This window comes from Triturus cristatus, chromosome 1_1 (assembly GCF_964204655.1).
Source record: "Triturus cristatus chromosome 1_1, aTriCri1.1, whole genome shotgun sequence".
NCBI lineage: Eukaryota > Metazoa > Chordata > Amphibia > Caudata > Salamandridae > Triturus > Triturus cristatus.
Genome location: NC_140579.1, coordinates 74,992,108 through 75,004,336, shown reverse-complemented (window position 1 = coordinate 75,004,336; position 12,229 = coordinate 74,992,108).

The following is a 12,229-nucleotide window of genomic DNA, read 5'->3' as shown; positions in this document are numbered from 1 at the left end:
TGAGAGCTTAACGGAGGGCTCTCCCGGTGGGTGGAATCATACCTCCGGAATGGTTACCAGTGTGGGAGTATAATTCCAACATGTTTGACACCAAACAATTTGCAGCCGTTTTCGAGAAGGTCATCACGCAGTCGCATAATGCCCCTCTATATTAGTATATGGCTGCTTCACTGGAAACCCGTGAGAATGGACCCTGGAGGGGTGTCCCGCTCATGCAGGGGCACCGTCTCACTTAGAACCAAGCACCCTGCCTTCAGGATTGTTAATTGGACAGAAACAATGGCTCGTATGGCTTAATAACCAAAAATATAATACACAAAGCCCAATGGCAATAACAACAAAGGGTTAACGTGACGTCAGAAAGGAAAGCTGCCCACACACATTAGAAATTTGATAAAAAAACATTGTTCTCTATATTTACAATGAAAAAGTCTTAGGTGAAAACAATTTCACAATATACATTCCAAACAAAATGACAGTTTCTTTAAACAATTCTGAAAAGTGTCCCAGTGAAAAACAGTGAACAAACCCACAAAACAAAATTATAACAACAAAGTGTAACATAAAACGGTTTCAATTATTCATTGTATGGGCGACCAAAAAAGAAATTAATGGGATACAATTCATCAACACTTATTTGTCATAAGTATTGAATAGTGGTTCGCCTCATAAATCTCGTCAACGACGTTTCGACCCTTAGCCTCTCCCTTATTATACTCATTCGCTTGTGCTTACAAATATTCGTTGGGCAATTGAGAAACAAAACACCGACTGTGGAGTTGTTTCCTCCTAACCCTCGCAGGGGTAAGTGACAACATTTTGCACCTCCACACCTTTGCAAGCACCCGTTGTTTTGCGATTACTAATTTGTTTATATTTTACATCCACAGCACCTGGCTGGGTACTCTGTGAGTTATTTTGGTTCACTATTAGCACGGTGACACTCTTTTTGATGTGTTAGTCAGCATTACCACTATTCAGGTAGAAAGGACAGTTTACTCCAACTAAATATAACACAAAATCTTCTTCTCTAAATAATATCGCATACTGACGGTATTTTTATTTAATTTCTAGGTGTCTCTATATTAAATTGTCCTGAAGAGACCCTCTATTGCAAATAGGGTTGAAACGTCGTTGACGAGATTTATGAGGCGAACTACTATTCAATACTTATGACAAATAAGTGTTGATGAATTGTATCCCTATAATTTCTTTTTTGGTCGCCCATACAATGAATAATTGAAACCGTTTTATGTTACACTTTGTTGTTATAATTTTGTTTTGTAGGTTTGTTCACTGTTTTTCACCGGGACACTTTTCAGAATTGTTCAAAGAAACTGTCATTTTGTTTGGAATGTATATTGTGAAATTGTTTTTACCTAAGACTTTTTCATTGTAAATATAAAGAACAATGTTTTTATATCAAATTTCTAATGTGTGTGGGCAGCTTTCCTTTCTGACGTCACGTTAACCCTTTGTTGTTATTGCCATTGGGCTTTGTGTATTATATTTTTGGTTATTAAGCCATGCGAGCCATTGTTTCTGTCCAATAATCAATACCCAGGCTCTGTATGAGTAGGGTCCCCTTGTTTTTTGTTGAATCATTCAGGATTGTTAAGGCCTGCTAAAGGGGTGACTAATAGGTTTTAAGTGCAGTGGCCCTAAAAAATATAGTAAACCTATATCTTTAGTAAGTGGTGCATGCACCAACTTACACAGGCTGCAATGGCAGGCCTATAGTTCCATTTTAAATGGTCTCTTATGGGTGGAATGCTGCAGCCAATGGGAGACCTCTGGGATACCTATGCCCTGGGTACATGGGTATCATATATTAGGGACGGACAAGGGTACCCCAGTATCCAATCTGGGGTGTACCTAACTACATACCACAACAGTTGAAGGAGAAAGCAGATAGACTGGGGTCCTGATTAGCAGGATCCCAGTCAGACTAGTCAAAAAGAGTGTCACATCAAGCAAAAAGTGGGTTTAGCCATAAGAAGCAGATCCTACCTTCCTACACAACCTCTCCAAACATAAGGAGATGATATTAACCTTGCCCAGTTGAATCTTCATTTTCTAAGTGGAAATATCCCGAGAGTCCATCTGCATTGGCATGGTTACTTCCAGGTCTCTGTTCCACTGTATAGTCCACCCCCTGTGGGGAAATAGACCACCTCAAAAGTTTGGGGCTTTCACCATTCATCTGTTTTAGCCATAAGAGGGGCTCATGGTCTGTCTGAACAATGAAGTGAGTGCCAATCAAGTATGGCTTCAACCTTCTTCAGGGCCCAGACCACAGCAAAGACTTCCCTCTCTATAGCTGACCAAAGTTTCTCTCTGGGGGTCAACCTTCTGCTGATAAAAGCTACTGGTTGATCCTGGCCCTCTGCATTTAGTTGAGACAGCACAGCCTCTACCCCCAACTCAGATGCATCTATTTGGACAATAAATTGTTTAGAGTAGTCATGACTCTGCAGAATGGGAGCAGTGCACATGGCCTGCTTGAGATCATCAAATGCCTTCTGACAGCTAACTTTCCTCTGAACTTTCTTTGGCATTTTCTCGGAGGTGAGATCATTCAAGGGAGTCACTATAGACCCATATCCTTTTACAAATCTCCTGTAATACCCAGTCAGGCCCAAGAAAGCTCTGACCTGAGTCTGGGTAGTTGGAGCTACCCAGTCCATTATGGTCTGGATGTTGCTCTGAAATGGTTGAACCTGGCCTCTACCCACAAGGTGGCCCAGGTACACAACCTGACTCTGCCCACTCTGGCACTTAGTAGCCTTGATAGTGAGGCTAGCTTTCTGCAGAGCCTCCAAAACATTCTTCAGGTGGACCAGGTGATCCTCCCAGGTCGAGCTAAAGACAGCTATATCATCAAGATATGCTGCACTATAGGCTTCGAGACCTGTGAGAACTTTTTTTCACCAGCCTTTGGATTGTGGCAGGTTAATTTTCCAAACCAAAGGGCATTACCATCACCGCAAATTGGTAATGCCCAATGCCCACTAGAGGTTGAAAATGCTGTTTTTGGTTTGGCATCCTCAACTAGTCTGATTTGCCAATATCCAGCAGTCAGATCGAATGTGCTTAAGAACTTGGCTGAGGCCTAAGTGTCAATGAGCTTATTTGCCTTGGGAATTGGGTGACCATCAATCCTAGTGACTGCATTGAGTCCCCTGTAGTCAGCACAAAACCTCATCTCTCTCTTACCACCCTGGGTGTAAGGTTTTGGTACCAAGACCACTGGACCCGCCCAAGGGCTATCTGAGGGCTCAATTACTCCAGACTCTAGCATCTTTTGGACCTTTGTCCTGATGCAATCTCTGGCACGGTCAGGCTGCCTGTAGGTTTTATTCTTAACAGGTAGACTCCCACCTGTGTCCACTTCATGGGTACACCAGGTGGTTTGACTGGGTGCCAAAAAAAACATTTGCCTGTATTGATTGAGGACCTTCCTGCAATCAATCTGCTGTTGATCATTGAGACTGCCTGTCAAGGCTACACCATCAACTGACCCACCATCAGGGTTTTGTGAGAAGAGATCAGGGAGAGGGTCCCTCTCTTCCTCCTATCCCTCATCAGTTGCCATGAGCAAGCCCATGTCAGCCCTGTATACAAAAGGTTTGAGCCTGTTCACATGGAGCACCCTGTGGGGGCTCCTGGGAGTGCCAAGGACCACCAGATAGGTGACCTCATCTTTTTGCTCAATTATAGTGTGGGGTCCACTCCATTTATCTTGGAGAGCTGCTGGGGCCACAGGCTACAACACCCACACCTTCTGGCTTGGCTGGTAAACAGTCAGGGAAGCATTTTGGTCATGCCAAGCTTTTTGCAATTCTTGGCTGGCCTCCAGGTTCTTACAGGCCTTCTTCATGTACTCAGCCATCCCTGAGGGGAGACCAAGCACATAGTCCACTATGTCTTGTTTGGGAGGTTTGAGTGGTAACTCTCATCCCCCCTTCACCAAACACAAGGGACCTCTAACTTGATGCCCAAACAAAAGTTCAAAAGGGCTGTAGCCAACCCCCTTCTGAGGGACCTCTCTGTAGGCAAAGAGAAGGCAGGGCAAAAGAACATCCCATTTCTGCCTGAGCTTTTCTGGGAGGCCCATGATCATGCCCTTGAGGGTTTGTTGAATCTCTCAACTAACCCTTTGCATTGTGTGTGATAGGGTGTGGTGAACTTGTAGTTGACACCACACTCCTTCCACATTGCAGTAATATAACTTGCCATAAAGTTTGTACCTAAGTCAGTTAAGACCTCCTTAGGGAAACCCACTTTGGAAAAAATTCCTGAGGTGGTCCTGGCCACCACAGGAGCTGTAGTGGTCCTAAGGGGAATTGCCTCTGGGTACCTAGTGGCATGGTCCACCACTACTAGAATATAGCTGTGCCCAGATGCTGTAGGAGGGTTCATGGGACCAATGATGTCAATCCCACTGCTGCCACCAATCTGGTATATGATGTCCATTAATGTAAGTGGGCACCTTGCAGAAGCCCAGATGACCCTTATGATGATTTAAGAGGTCTCCGACAACCTTAGAAAGCTATCCAAGTGATAGCTGTGGAAAGTAGCCATCAGGCTTATTCTTGAAGGAGTGTAAAGCAGTTTGTTTTATCAGAATGCAATCTTATAGTCTAGATTAAATGAAAAAGAACCACAAAAGGTATTTAGAAAAATATGTATTTTTTATATAATACTCTCTAGTATGTTCTAGTAGCTCCTACACGGAGATATTAACAAAGCCCACAATACTATATCAAATAAATCACAGTAAATAGCATTAATACACAGTGGGCCCCGGGGGGGGAGGGGGGAAACCAAACCATATACTAAGAAGGTGGTATAAGAACCACGACTCGAGTCAGGATGATGTCGAGAGGATGTAGAATAACAGGGACCCCAAGGAACCACCCAAGATGAGTAGATAGGGACCCCACAGAAGACGGAGGCAGTGTGAGAACACGACCACTGGCTCCATACAAACAATTGAGTTGCGGTTGGATTTTTAAAGATTAAGGACCCTTCCCAGTGGACCCTGAAGAAACCCCGTGGTAGACAGAAGGTTGGAGAGCCAGCCCACCGATGGATACTGTGGTACCCAAGTTACCTACCCCAGAGAAGCTGGGTGCATAGGTGGGAAGTGGCGTCGGAAGCCGCCGTCGAACCCAATGGAGTACTTCAGGAAAGTGCTGCTGCTGGAAGAGGAGAAAGTGTCCAAGGGAAATCAAACGTGGATTACTGATGAAGAGTACCTGAAAGCAGAGGGGACAGAGTGTGGATCACTTGGCAGTGACCAGGGGCCCGGTAGATGAATGCCCACCGATGTCGGATGCTTCAGGATAGATGGCAACAACCTTGACTCGGCAGCTGTGGGGACCAGGTGACGCTGAGGATGACCAGGAGCCAAATTCGAGCTGTCCCACGAAGGATGTTGAGTGCTGAGGCGTCGGTGTCTGGTGGGAGCACCAACAAGCCTTGGCAAAAGCAACCCTCGCAGGAAGTCAGGAAGTTGCAGGTAGAGGAGCAGCAAGGTTCAGGGGACTGACCACAAGCAGCGGAATTAGGGCAAGTCCATAGCAATCAGGGGAGCCCAAAGAAGATGTAGTTGACCCTCCACAGAACCCACAGGCTGGAGGCACTGGAGTTGCAGGAGGACCGTGGACAGGTTTACATAACAGCAGACCACGGAGCATCCCGTGTGATGTGAAGATCTTTGCAGGAGAATTTGCCAGAGGTGAGGGCTACTTGGAGCCCAATGCACTTGTCACTAAATTGCCAACAAGCATATGCAATTGCAAAAGTATGTGGTGCACAGGGGTTCGGTTAATGCAGCCACCACGAGGGATTCGGACCTCAAACTCGGTGAGAGGGCAGCTCGGGCCTCTGGAGATGTAGATAGCCACCACCTGTGTTGTTAAACCCTTTGGAGTTGGCAGGAGCTCGGGATCAGCAGACCGGTCAGCAGTGTTGAGGTGCCTGCGAATGCAGGAGAGTGCCTTCTTCACTCCAAGGGAGATTATTTTCAGGTGTCTTGGATGCTCCACAGGCCCGACATGGATCCTGTATGGTGCACAGGCAGACGAGACAGCAGACTAAAAGGGAGACAAAGTCAGGCCCAAACAAAGTCCAGCGAAGTCCAGAGTGCCAAGACGGCAGAAGTGCTGTGGTTTCCTTTCTGAATATTGTCCACGACGAATCTAGGGACCTACACCCAGGTAAGCCCTTAAGTACCCTAAGGAGCGGGTTGGAAAGATTATGGGGACCCTCCCAGGGTAGAGTCTGAACAGGGGGGAGGTTACTCCCATGTCCTTTATCCAGTTTCGCACCATTGCGTGGTTTGAACTGGACTATGCACAGGGACACCAAATGTGCGCCTCATGCAGACTTTCAGAAGCTGGCAAGCACACCCACCCAGCCCCAATACACTATGGGCCAGATAAACGACTCACCAATTTGCAAGTCGCAAATTGCGTCGCATTTGTAATTTGCAATTTGCGACTCACAAATTGTGATGCACACCAGTGTCTGAGACTCTGTTTGCAATTCCCAATGGGGTCGCATATTGCATGCCTCATGCATATTAATGAGGCTGTCTCAATTTGGGATCCCATTGGGAATGGCTGGCACTCCTAGGGATGGTGGCCTGCTAGGGTAAGCAGACCACCATGTCTGGGACTGCTTTTAAATAAAGTAGTTTTTTTTTTAATGCAGCCCGTTTTCATTTAAAAACGGGATGCATTTAAAAAATAAAAATTCAACTTTTTAGTTTAATTTTTTAAGGGCAGGCAGTGGTCCCTGACTCACAAAGGGGATGAGGTATCCTGGGGCCCCTTCCGGTTTGTGAGTGGTTTACCACCATTCTGTGAAGGGTTGTAAACTGTGACTATTTTGCGACTGGAATACATAGCTTTAGGAGTCGCTATTAGGAAGGGACAACCTTGGAACGCCCCATCCTAAAAGCGAGTCGGTAATCCTATTTTGTGAGTCGCAAAATGGGATTAGTACATGGGCCACACGTTTTACGTGGTCGCAAACGGGTCTAAGACCCATTTGCGCCCTCAAAAAACGTTAGTACATCTGGCCCTAAATCCTGTCTGGGAGGTTGTCACATATGATACACAATTGTCTATTGTCTTAGGTTTTAGCGGGTTTTCAAGTACGCCATTCCTGATCGTATGGGTAGCTCTTCTCTAGTGATAGGTGCACATATTCCTTATGGTATGGTTTGTAGATTACTGGTTAATTCAATATTGGAGGGATCTATCGGAGTGTGCGAACTCGTGTCATCATCATCCACACAACAGGTCTTCCATCCATACAACCTCAAAAGTAATCAGAATGACCTAGTATCATTCTAGATTCACAGGTTCATTTCCGATTCATAAGTGGAACTGACTCCATGGTATCTCATCATTAAGTCCCTGGATGTGCGTTCCCAGACGGAACACCCCCCGTTGTTCTTTCTCGAAAAGGCCATTTTCTCCTTCCAGTCGTTCAATTACTGTCCACTGTAGGTCCTCCACTCCATGTGTTTTGGTTAAGTAGTGGTTGGACATCTTCGTGGTGCTCCTCCCACATCTGATATTGCTTCTGTGTTCCCCAATACGTATTGTAACTGGTCTAGTGGTCATGCCTACATACTCCAAACCACAGGGGCAAGTGATCAGGTACACTACATTCTTGCTGTTACAGTTGGTAAAGCTTCTCTGGTCCCATTCATTGCCATTCCTGAATTTGATATGTGTACTTCTGCTTGTAAGATGACATGTGCTACAATTCCCGCATGGGTAATGTCCCTGTACCGGTGGTAGTATACCTTCTGGTATATTTCTTGGTATTTTTCTTGGTCTGGTCCGGACGAGCATGTCTTTCAAATTTCTACCCCTCCTGTGCGCGAACATTGGTTTCGCGATGTTAAGGTTGCAACTGTTCAAGAGGCGCCAGTGTTTGTTCACAATTTTTGTGATCTGATTGGAATGTGTGTTATATGTAGTAACACATATGGGACTCTCTTCAATTCGTGTGTCCACTCTATCTTCTAATAGGGCTTCCCTATTGTTATTTCTCTCCCTCTTCAAGGCCTTGTCAATTATCTTCTCTGGGTAGTTTTGTTTTACCAGTTTGGTACGTAAATCAATAGCCTGTTTCTTAAATTCTCGCAGCTCGGTACAGTTCCTTCGGAGGCGGAGCAATTGTCCGTAGGGTAGGTTCTCTCTCAAATGGCGAGGGTGAAAACTATTAAACAGGAGAAGACCGTTCTTTGCAGTTGCCTTGAAATGTGTCGTGGTCTTCAATGTACCTTCTTCAGGGTAGATATTGAGATCCAAAAATACCAAATTCTCACGTGATGTTGTATGTGTAAATTTGAGAAACTCATTCTGTTGGTTGAGCCATGACATGAAGGATTCTGTTGAATCAGTATCACCTTCCCATATTACCAGGACATCATCGATGTACCTCTTCCAGTCTTTGATATGTTGAAGGAAAGGGTTGATCTCATTCAGAATGCTGTTTTCTTCCAGATGGTGCACATAGAGGCCAGCCAGACTAGGAGCAAAGGTGCTTCCCATGCTGGTCCCGTGTCTTTGTTCATAAAATTTATCAGCGTACATGAAAAAGTTCTTGGTAAGTCCCAGTGAAATGCACTCCATCACTACATTGCGAGGTGTTTGGTAATCCCAACGCATGGAGAACAGTACTTCCTCAATAATGGCCATGGTTTCATCATGAGGGAGGCTGGTGTACAGACTCTCCACATCGAGTCCCATGAGGAGGTTCTTGGTGGGGTCAAACTCAATATCCTTCAGTAGTTGTAAAACTGCCTTGGTGTCCCGTAAGTAAGTACTTGTAGCTTGCACCAACGGGCGGAGGAATGCATCCGCGAATTTGGATAATGGTTCCAGGATAGAGTTTACCCCAGAAACTATTGGTCGTCCAGGGGGATGATCAAGATTTTTATGGATCTTAGGTATGGTGTAAAAATAGAGGACCCTGGGACACCTATTAATAAGGAACTCGGCCTCTTTTTTAGAGATCCAATCGTGGGCTATCGCCTCTTCCACCATTGAGGTAATTCTGACCCTGATTGATTCTGTGGGGTCATCGTGAAGAATACCATAGTTTCTACGATCTTCCAGGAGTTTTCTGCACTCACTGTCATAGTTCTCTGCTGTTTGTAGTACAATTGCTCCACCCTTATCCGCGGGTTTTATTACGATGTCTTGGTTCCTAGACAGTTGGCGTATTGCCTCTTTTTCTTCCCTAGATGTATTCTGGAAGGTCGCGTCATTTTGTACTGAAAACCCCTGTATTTCTTCCATCACTGCCTTCTCAAAGGCCAATAGTTCCACAGGGAGTGTGGAATCAGGAGGGACGAAGGTAGATTTATTACGTAGGTCTGTATCCTTATTGTCCATTTCTATTGGTTGGTCTTTGAAAAATACCTTCAGTTTCAGTTTGCGAATGAACTCGGTCATTTCTGTACATGTTTTGAATTTATCAAAACGGTTCGTAGGTACGAAACCCAATCCTTTCTCAAGGACCTTATTCTGTGTGGATGTCAGTGTCTGGTTGGTTAGATTCACCACCAAATTCACTTCCGGCTGGTTGTTGGTAGGGAGGGCGTGCTGCTGGTCATGTTCCTGGTTGAAACTCGAGGGATTTCGACTTCCGGTGTGGACCAATGGACGTTGTAGGCCCCTCTGTTCCGACCCCTTCGTGGTCCCTGGCGTGCCCCTAAAAAAGGCGGTGGGGGCTGGCAGTTGTAATCATACTCTTGTGGGGGTGGTACCCAATGTGGGAAAGGTCCCCCCATGGGCGGTGGGCCGTACAGGTAGGGGGGTACGATGGTGGTCCTTGATAGCCATTCCATCCCCTCCCTCTTGGGTAGAAAGGACGCTGACTCTGATTGTCCCTTCCCCTGTTGTAACGTCTGCCACTTCCCCTACTGGAATTGGAATTATCAGAGCCGGTATCTGAGGTGTCCCCGTCAGAGTTGTAATCCTGATTCTTTGTAACATAGTCATCCCGCGTATAAGGATATACACGTTCATGACTAAAGCGTGCCGTATCCTTTTTTAGCTTGTTGTACTTACTCTGTTTAAGAGTCATCTCAAACTCCGTGATTTCTTGATTCAGTTCCTCCAGGCGTTTTTTGAGGACACTGGGGTAAATATAGGCTTTGAGTCGTACTTCCAAGTTCTGGATGTTAATCTTCAGGTCTTGTGTGAGTCTAGTGGCTGTTTTTATGATGAGGACCAACCAGTCCCGAGTGCAATGCCATGATATTAGTGACCAGTCACGTTTGAAAACCTTGTCCTGTTGGAAAATGTAAGGTTCATTTCAGACTATCAAACCTTGGGGGCCGCATTGGCCCGTAAATATTCTGTCATAAGTAGTCCATGGAGAGCAGTTTTTATTTGAGTCTTTCTTAGATTGGCTAATTCATCCCAGTCTGCATTGTTTGGACCAGGGTCGGTGTTACTTAAACCCTCAAAGGGGTTGATAGCTGCCAAGATCCTCTCCACTTCATCCTCTGCAAAGGTCAGGCCAATGTTTTCTGCCATTATACGTGGTTGTAATGTTGGTGTAGTCTTGCTGAAATGATGTGTGTGCTTTAGGAGTGTATTTTAGAAAAAGAATAGTCGAGGGTAAATGATCCCTATCAAAATACATACACAATACTCTGAATAAAGTACTGGGACCAGAAATCCTGGAAAAAGGGGGGAAAAGAAACTCCCACTGCTGCGCGCTGTCTATAATTCGAAAAGAACAAAATGGGGAGTAGAGAGGTACCACTCAGCATGAGTGGTGGAGGTGGATACGTCCTCCCAAGCTTTAATCAATAAACATAATGATCCACCCACAAATATATGTGTATGCCAGAATCTCCCAGAAAAAGGTATAAGTCCCCACAGTGGTGGAGAATACACACGAGTTGTTAAAATAACCCTCACACACCAAAAGGGCCCTTGGTGTCATGCTTCATCATAGGGGTCTTCCCGCCCCTCTACGGGACGGGGCGTGCTACGACCTACGTATGCGTGGGAGCACTGTTGTTATGAGACAACTATGTGCTATGTAGGGGTGTGAGAGGAAGGGTCTGGAGTGAATGGAAAAGGTGGGATAAAAAATACCTGGCTCGTTGGTCTAAAAAACTTTAATATACCTTTGAGCTGGTATTCGTAAAAAGTGGGTGGGGAAGAGGTGTATATGCCTCAATGAGCTGTGCCTCCTATGTCTGCCGACATATTTCGAACCTCCCCAGGCTTCTTCTTTAGGACCTTAAGGATCCCTCCCTATACTCACAGTGGCGTGTGATAACGTGAAAAACTAGTTATAAGCAAAAGAAAATGTGTGTGACAGGAAAAATGCCTTCCTGAAAATATATGGTGCCTCAATAGGTCTTTATGCCCTCCCTTGACCTAGATCCAGACACTTCCGGTTCCGGGTCTCTAACGGCAGAGCTAGCAGGGACTTCGGCTAACGCCACACACAGGTGCATCCACTCAGCCTTCGCGCCACCGTCATTGAAAACGGAAGCTCCAATTGAATCCAGTATTTAAACCGTACCTCACACCCAACTCAGTTAAACCAACGGAGCCGATTGGGGAGGTTGTATTCAGCAGGGCAGTGTACCCGGGAGTCGTAAGTACGGCATAGCCAATAGGGAATGCTCTCTTTTCAAACAGGCAGACTTCGTGAATTTTTTGACCAACCACCGCTGGAAATACTTGTTTTTTCCTTTTTCTAGATAGCCTATCAGGCACTCCAACCACCCGTTCAACAGGCTCATGACGCATTTTATTTTGCGAAGTTCAAGTATGTTTACCTTTGATTTCCTATCACAAAAAAATGCCCACAATATAGACTTTGGATAGTATGGACCTAGGGATTGGTGTCTCATTTGCATAGAGTGTGTGCTTTATGTTTTATGTGTGTTTTGTTGAATGTCATTGTCTTTTCACTTGTCTTACGTCACGCTAAGACACGTTACAATATCTAATTAATGATAAAAGAAGATTATTATCTCACTTCTTTGCAGGCCACTGAATGCTCACGATGAATTGAACATCTAGCAACGAATACATGTTTTTATCTCCCCTTTTGTGTTTTTTTGCAGGTATATTGGCCATAAAGACCTATTGAGGCACCATATATTTTCATGAAGGTATTTTTCCTGTCACACACATTTTCTTTTGCTTATAACTAGTTTTTCACG